At 41.3% G+C, this 9,320-nt stretch overlaps 1 pseudogene; it reads right to left on the bottom strand.

Moving 5' to 3' along the window:
* Positions 1 to 163: 163 nt before the first annotated feature.
* LOC149978967 (ecto-ADP-ribosyltransferase 5-like) lies at positions 164 to 873 on the bottom strand (annotated as a pseudogene).
* Between the last annotated feature and the right edge of the window lie 8,447 nt (positions 874 to 9,320).

Below are 9,320 nucleotides of genomic sequence, written 5' to 3'. Positions count from 1 at the left end.
CTTTTTAAAAGCACAAATCAGATGAAACTGTTTTATTTGTTTCAGATGACGTATCATTGTACATTGCTGGGGAATGATCAGTAATATGCAGTAAATATGAACATACAATGGAGCATTATGAAGCCTGCAGACTTATCTGATATTCTGCTGAATGGAAAAAAAGCTACCTCTGGTTTGATTGCACTCCATTTAGCAATCTACAATTCAGGTTGCTCTGAGATCTAGTGCTCTCTACCTTGTAGACAACCTCACACCACTGGTTCTTCTGGACTTCAGTGACTTTGAATACCTCATAGGGCGGAATTAAAACCTCACTCTCATTTACATAGGTAGAGTAATATGTCAGGTTACCCCCGAAGCATGTTTTGATCTCAAAGCAGGAAACGTTACCGAAAGTGTATAAGGTTTTGAGTTGATAGTTTGAGGTGAAAGAACCAAAAGGGATCTCTTTGTCAACAACACTGATTAAAAGACGAGGCAGTTCTGCGGTATGTGGTCCTACATGCTGTTTGACTTAGTTTAAGGATGTGAATGGCATCCGTCAGATAGAAGTGCAGGGAATGGTACTGGAATGTTTTTCCATACAGTGATTTGCCATTTCTAACCACATTGTTGAAGTCAAATTAGAAGGATTGTGATTTAGATTTGGTTTTGGGTTTGTTATTTGTGAATAAATGCATAGCATCGGAATGCTCTCTGTTCAGACCACGTTTAGGTGACTTTGCTTTTTGTTCGGCTATCTTCCAGGCTTCATCGAACTTTGAGACACTTGGCCGCTTCAGTGTACATTTCCGTTGTGCAACTTTCTTATTTGTCATCAACAGAATCTGGGGCCATGTCCAGTGCAAATGGCTTGGGCTGTAAGAACAACATGTCATAGTGTCAAATAAAGACATGCCTGGTCTCCACATCCAAACAGATATTTTTGTTCTATGGAAACAGTTCAGCACTTGAAATCACATTTACATAGTTGTGGGGAGGATGGATTGTATGAAGGAGAGATGGCTTGGCTACCCCAGGATGGATTGTATGACGGAGAGATGGCTTGGCTACCCCAGGATGGATTGTATGACGGAGAGATGGCTTGGCTACCCCAGAATGGATTGTATGATGGAGAGATGGCTTGGCTGCCCCAGGATGGATTGTATGATGGAGAGATGGCTTGGCTACCCCAGGGTGGATTGTATGATGGAGAGATGGCTTGGCTGCCCCAGGATGGATTGTATGATGGAGAGATGGCTTGGCTGCCCCAGGATGGATTGTATGATGGAGAGATGGCTTGGCTGCCCCAGGATGGATTGTATGATGGAGCGATGGCTTGGCTACCCCAGGATGGATTGTATGATGGAGAGATGGCTTGGCTACCCCAGGATGGATTGTATCATGGAGAGATGGCTTGGCTACCCCAGGATGGATTGTATGATGGAGAGATGGCTTGGCTACCCCAGGATGGATTGTATGATGGAGAGATGGCTTGGCTGCCCCAGGATGGATTGTATGATGGAGAGATGGCTTGGCTACCCCAGGATGGATTGTATGATGGAGAGATGGCTTGGCTACCCCAGGATGGATTGTATGATGGAGAGATGGCTTGGCTACCCCAGGATGAAGGTGCTTGTAATAGAGTTTGGTGTAAACTGATGGGCAATAAGGGCAATAAATGACAGTTAAATGTGTATAACAAATGAACAGTGAATAAATATGTCACCAGTGTGTAGTAAAGACAGACGATCAACGAGGGGATCAACACCAGCAAAGTGAAAAGGAGACACCAACCAGCCATCCTTTCTTATTCTCACACTCACAGTCACACCTCATATCTAAAAACGAGAGAGAAATCAGTCAAATATGATACAAGAGATTTCAACAAGAACCCAGTAATAACTGTTCCTGTTCCAATGACATTAATACAGAAGCACAATGACATTAATACAGAAGCATAATGACATCAATACAGAAGCACAATGACATTAATACAGAAGCACAATGACATTAATACAGAAGCACAATGACATTAATACAGAAGCACAATGACAGTAATACAGAAGAACAATGACATTATTACAGAAGCACAATGACATTAATACAGAAGCACAATGACATTATTACAGAAGCACAATGACATTAATACAGAACCACAATGACATTAATACAGAAGCACAATGACATTAATACAGAAGCACAATGACATTATTTAGCTCTGTCCTAATGTTCTAAATGTGACTTTCTATTTCTCCATTCGTCTTACGGTGGCAAAAGTTCACCTCACACATTTAAAGATTAGAATTAACTTAGTCAAGAAAGGTCTTATTTCAACAAGGATCTAGGTCTTACTAAGCCTGGTCCAAAGACAGGCATACAAACGCACAGCCTGTCAAATAGTGAATCACTGACCTGTACTGAAGGTCGACACGAGATGTTTGAATCTCTGCAGTGAAACTCTTTGTATTCTATATTCCAGTAAATGGTCAATCATTTGTATGTTTTAATTACCTTGACAAGGACGTTATGGACATGAAAAGGTAAGATATGATAATATAAGATAATAAATCTTTCTTCCACACGCTGACCTAACCCTCGTCACTTGTCCTGGCTCGGTGCGGTATAACGACTCCTCAAAAGTGACTTTCTCTCTCAGTTTGGTAAATGTTTAACTTTATGATTGTTGTTTCAGTATGTAACTTCCAGATGTTTTTCCTCCAGATTTACATGTAACATTCTTTCATAAAGAGCACATGTTCAACTTAATAAAAAAACGTTTCCCATCTCAAGAGGTTAAATAAAACAAGTATTTCTAGCCGGTCGTTCAGTGGGGAACAGGGATGTCATGTTATGCTCGACCTGCTCAGTTTCCCATCTCAAAACAGCAGATAATGGCCAAGTAAAAAGCAATGGCAGTTTTAACAAGACTTTATTCATATAAAAAACTGATTTACTGAATGTTCCATTTGGTCTTTATTGAAGGACATTAATTTAATACAGCAGGCTTTAAAAATGTAATATTTGTGCACAACTTCTAATTTATAAAAAACATATTTGGCAATGACATGCAGTACAAGTAGTGGAATGTTAGATAAACAGACTGGTACCCGGGCTACACTGATAGTGAAGCATATTTCAAACTAGATACAGCTTTGCTTAGAGGCTGAAGGTAGTATTTGTTTACATGTAACGTGTAGTTGCTTTAGATGAGGTGGAATATATCCTTCTGAGAACAGAAGCAGTGGATAAAAAGGACCGTTGTAATGCTTTCTTTTTCTGTTTTTACTTATTGCTTTCAATACAAGCAGCAATGCACATGCTAACAAATATCCATCAGTCACATTGCTTTCAATACAAGCAGCAGTGCACATGCTAACAAATATCCATCAGTCACATTGCTTTCAATACAAGCAGCAATGCACATGCTAACAAATATCCATCAGTCACATTGCTTTCATTACAAGCAGCAATGCACATGCTAACAAATATCCATCAGTCACATTGCTTTCAATACAAGCAGCCATGCACATGCTAACAAATATCCATCAGTCACATTGCTTTCAATACAAGCAGCAATGCACATGCTAACAAATATCCATCAGTCACATTGCTTTCAATACAAGCAGCAATGCACATGCTAACAAATATCCATCAGTCACATTGCTTTCAATACAAGCAGCAATGCACATGCTAACAAATATCCATCAGTCACATTGCTTTCAATACAAGCAGCAATGCACATGCTAACAAATATCCATCAGTCACATTGCTTTCAATACAAGCAGCAATGCACATGCTAACAAATATTCATCAGTCACATTGCTTTCAATACAAGCAGCAATGCACATGCTAACAAATATCCATCAGTCACATTGCTTTCAATACAAGCAGCAATGCACATGCTAACAAATATCCATCAGTCACATTGCTTTCAATACAAGCAGCAATGCACATGCTAACAAATATCCATCAGTCACATTGCTTTCAATACAAGCAGCAATGCACATGCTAACAAAATATCCATCAGTCACATTGCTTTCAATACAAGCAGCAATGCACATGCTAACAAATATCCATCAGTCACATTGCTTTCAATACAAGCAGCAATGCACATGCTAACAAATATCCATCAGTCACATTGCTTTCAAGACAAGCAGCAGTGCACATGCTAACAAATATCCATCAGTCACATTGCTTTCAATACAAGCAGCAGTGCACATGCTAACAAATATCCATCAGTCACATTGCTTTCAATACAAGCAGCAATGCACATGCTAACAAATATCCATCAGTCACATTGCTTTCATTACAAGCAGCAATGCACATGCTAACAAATATCCATCAGTCACATTGCTTTCAATACAAGCAGCCATGCACATGCTAACAAATATCCATCAGTCACATTGCTTTCAATACAAGCAGCAATGCACATGCTAACAAATATCCATCAGTCACATTGCTTTCAATACAAGCAGCAATGCACATGCTAACAAATATCCATCAGTCACATTGCTTTCAATACAAGCAGCAGTGCACATGCTAACAAAATATCCATCAGTCACATTGCTTTCAATACAAGCAGCAGTGCACATGCTAACAAATATCCATCAGTCACATTGCTTTCAATACAAGCAGCAGTGCACATGCTAACAAATATCCATCAGTCACATTGCTTTCAATACAAGCAGCAGTGCACATGCTAACAAATATCCATCAGTCACATTGCTTTCAATACAAGCAGCAGTGCACATGCTAACAAAATATCCATCAGTCACATTGCTTTCAATACAAGCAGCCATGCACATGCTAACAAATATCCATCAGTCACATTGCTTTCAATACAAGCAGCAGTGCACATGCTAACAAAATATCCATCAGTCACATTGCTTTCAATACAAGCAGCCATGCACATGCTAACAAATATCCATCAGTCACATTGCTTTCAATACAAGCAGCAGTGCACATGCTAACAATATGTCCATCGATCACACTGTCAGGGGAAATATAATCAATCCAAGAAAATAATGCAGGTATAATGTTTTTAACAGGATAGATGTAATGGAGCTGATAGATTCCACAAGAAAGACATGTCTGCTCTTCACAATATATGTCTTCCAGAAGGATCCGTAACTGAACACGACACGGAACTGTGCTCCTTAAAGAATCTGAAGTGCCCCTTTAACTCTACTTCATGTGATTGTTGGGTTCTAACTTGAATTATAAACTGGGTGGTTCAAGCCCTAAACGCTGATTGGCTGACAGCTTTGGTATTTCAGACCATATACCAGGGCATGACAAAACATGTATTTTAATGCTCTAATTACCTTGGTAACCAGTTTATAATAACAATAAAGCTCCTCGGGTGGTTGTGGTATATTGGCCACATACCACACCCCCTTGTGCCTTATTGTGTCTGCTTCTTCCTGTCACCACATTAGAACTGATTGATTATGTTACATGAACAAGAAATAAACATGTTAGAGGTCAATGAAGGGTGAAACAGAACTTTGTGAATGGAAAGTTACTGTGAGAGAAAAGGGGAACAGAGTATATGACCCAGGTCTGTTGAGGAAGGTGAACAGGTCACTGATAAACATTATGGAGAAGTGACTAGAGAAAGAACAACTGCTACCAGACTGCTCGACCCGAAGACAACAGTACAACAGTTAGGCAATGTTGGGCAACAGATAAGGATTTCCAAGAAGTTGAGTACCCCTACTCTTGTCCTGACATATAAATGGTTGTTTGATCATGTGCAGAGTGTGCTTGCAGCTGAGGCACCCAGTGGGTTGAAGACACTTTTTATAGTCTTTTTACTTGGTTTGTTCAGAACCAAACTCTGTCATTTTAGAGTGAAATATGACTCACTTTGGCCTCTGCTCTGAGACATTGTTTGCAGAGGTACATGGATATACCTGTTTTTAAGGAATGACACTGCTCTTAGATCAAAATGTTAAAACACAGTCACCCCACAGACAGAAACTAACAGAGAGTGGCTCCATTTCCACCAATCAACTGATTGGTTTCAGATCAGTCACCCACTGGGCACAGACGTCAGTTCAAAGTCTAATTTTGATTTACATTTCAACTAATGTGAATTCAATGTGAAATCAGCAAAATATTTCACGATGTCATTGGATTTAGGTTAAAAGTTTGGTGAAAAGAATATGAAAATCCTTTTTGCAAATTCAATCAGTTTTTCCACATCGGTTCAATGTCATCACATAGATTTTGTTTTTAAATGATGTGGAAACAACGTTGATTCAACCAGTTTTTGCTCGGTGGGCAGTGTCATACGAAGGAAAGTGATGTGGTGGTTGGACTCACTCAATCAACATACCAACCACATTGGACCAATCAATCAATTGAACCATTTCCCCTCCTGTCCTTCCCTACATTGTTCTATAAAAGTGGTAGAATGAGAGGAGAGGATGAAGAATGAGAGGAGAGGTTGAAGAATGAGAGGAGAGGTTGAAGAATGAGAGGAGAGGTTGAAGAATGAGAGGAGAGGTTGAAGAATGAGAGGAGAGGTTGAAGAATGAGAGAAGTCACAGGCTGCAGATGGAGACAGAGGCAGTGGGTTTAGGTGACCTCAGTTGTGACGACAGTCCTGCCTCTGAAACTAGCCAATCACCAGTGGCCGAAAAAGCAGCGTGTCGAAGGACCATCTTCTGTTGGGAGGCCATTCACACCACATGATGATGCAATCCCATCACTTTGTAATTGACCTTTCACAATAGAAGGAGACGTTCAGAGGCGTGATGTGGTCTTTGAAATGCCTATTCATACATAAAGTGAAGGATCTGTGCATCAAATCTATAGCCAATCAATCAACTGAAAATACTTTATTTGGAGAAAAATGCTTACAGTTCCATTACTCCAGTGGAGAACTCCTGTTATCTAAGATTCTAATCAACCTTTAACTGTTCTAAAAGGGTAAACACAGGTAGACGTAGAAACTGTATGAACACCGTAGTGGATTGACACTCACTGCAATAGACGTAGAAACTGTATGAACACCGTAGTGGATTGACACTCACTGCAATAGACGTAGAAACTGTATGAACACCATAGTGGATTGACATTCACTGCAAAAGATGTAGAAACTGTATGAACACCATAGTGGATTGACACTCACTGCAAAATATGTAGAAACTGTATGAACACCATAGTGGATTGACACTCACTGCAATAGACGTAGAAACTGTATGAACACCATAGTGGATTGACACTCACTTCCTCACTGTCTAGTTCACATATACTGATGTTGTAGAATGTAATTTATAATAAAGAGGCATCAGCGCAATTGATCTAGCAGGGGAAATTATCCTTGGATATGAATATCTGATACCAGACTTCCAAGGCGATGCGAGCCCTTGAACATTTACATTTAATTGAGTTTTTGTATGATATTGCACTCATTAACTGCCAGCCCTCATGATTGCATAATTGCACCTCATAATGTTCCTGTTTTGAATTATATTCTGATACGTGCTCGAAGCTAGCGCAACGTTAGCATAACAACAGGCACATTAGTGTAAACTAGCACTATAAACGCTTGTTGATTCATTGTGTGATAGTTGAGTATTAACATGACCCACCTAGAAATGGCCTGGGGCCGGGCTAATCTAATTTATCTTGAGTAATGTTGTCTGTCATTAGCAAAGGAATACAATCGCTCCCTCAGAAGGCCCTAAAATTATGATCTGCGCCGGGTAAAATTAGCCACCAATTAAGGCTATTTTTCTAAAGAAAAAAATGGATAACTCAGAAACGATTAAGGGAGAACATTAAGGAGATCCACTATTAAAGGAAAATGGCCTCGGAGTTCACTGAGTAACACTCCCAGGTGAGAGACAGAGACAGACGGTCTCCTGCCGGACGGTGTTGAGCCCATTCACTGTTTCTCATCCTTCACAGGTTGACAGAGGTTCTGTGGTGTGATGATGTTGATCCTCATTGCCAGGGATGCTGGGGACATGTGTTGTCGCTGTTGGCTGTTGCTTGGCGACACCGCAGGTGGACGGTGTTTGATTCTACACCGAAACAGATAGGAGGTTAGTTGGGGAGACAGGCGGCACGGAGATATACCATTATTACAAATATAGAAAGGTCTCCCAACTGACATGTCATCAGAGATAGAGAAAGAGAGTGGGAGGGAGGGAGAGAAAGGGAGAAATTGCTAATCTTTCTCTCAAGAAGGGTGGGAGGAGGTTTGGGGTTGGGTTGAGAAAGAGAGAGGTTTCACAGAGAATGAATCCAGGTGAACAAAAGTGCTAATGAACACAAAGGTCTTGATTCAACTCCATGGGCCTTAGTTTGTCTTCCAGTGTTGCTGATTACTGTCCATCTGCTGGTTCAGTAGGCTTCTGATTGTGTTTCTGAAGAGCACGTTAGTTCTATCAGAGTGCATTCTGTTTCTGTAAGTGTGAAACATTATGATTCTCTGCGGCTTTTTAAGCACATACACGCGCATTCGTGCACATAAACACACACAATTGCACACACACACACACCGCAGTGTGCCCTTTTTTTCTTTTGTCACATCGTCACCCTCCATTTATTGTGTTAAAACTGCGGGCTGTGAGAGACTTGACACTACAGAAAATGGGCCCTGCCTAAAGTTGGGCCCAGTAGTTTATAAAAAGCCCAGACATCTGTATCCTCATGTCTTACACATTGGAATACAGTATGAAAGGTGTCTATAATGACGATTCTACTATTTCACACTCTGATTCTGTTTCATCCCACACACACACCCTCTGAACCCACACACAACCTCTGAACCCACACACCCTCTGAACCCACACACACCCTCTGAACCCACACACACCCTCTGAACCCACACACAACCTCTGAACCCACACACACCCTCTGAACCCACACACACCCTCTGAACCCACACACACCCTCTGAACTCATACACACCCTCTGAACCCACACACACCCTGAACCCCCCCCCCCCCCCTCTGAACCCACACACACCCTCTGAACCCACACACACCCTCTGAGCCCACACACACCCGCTGAACCCACACACACCCCACCCCTCACTCACCCACCCCACACTCACTCTCGCAGCACCATGTTGGAGGAGAAGAAGACCAAGGTGAAGATCACGTTCTTCGACCTCCTGGTGGGCATCTCCTGCATGGTGGCTGCCATGGTGACGGACCACTTGACTGTACTGAGCCCGCGGTTCGACAAGTTCAACACCACCTGTGAGACGGCCCACTTTGGCCTCTGGAAGCTCTGCATGAAGACCATCTTCATGGTGGAGGAAGATTTCATCACACATTCTCTCTGATTCTGTTTCATTCATTAAGTCCAAGAAAATC

This window comes from Oncorhynchus mykiss, chromosome 13 (genome assembly GCF_057628025.1).
Source record: "Oncorhynchus mykiss isolate SJ-2025 chromosome 13, ASM5762802v1, whole genome shotgun sequence".
In the NCBI taxonomy this organism is placed as follows: domain Eukaryota; kingdom Metazoa; phylum Chordata; class Actinopteri; order Salmoniformes; family Salmonidae; genus Oncorhynchus; species Oncorhynchus mykiss.
The sequence above is the reverse complement of the archived record's forward strand: the minus strand, read 5'-3'. Positions and strand labels throughout refer to the sequence as shown.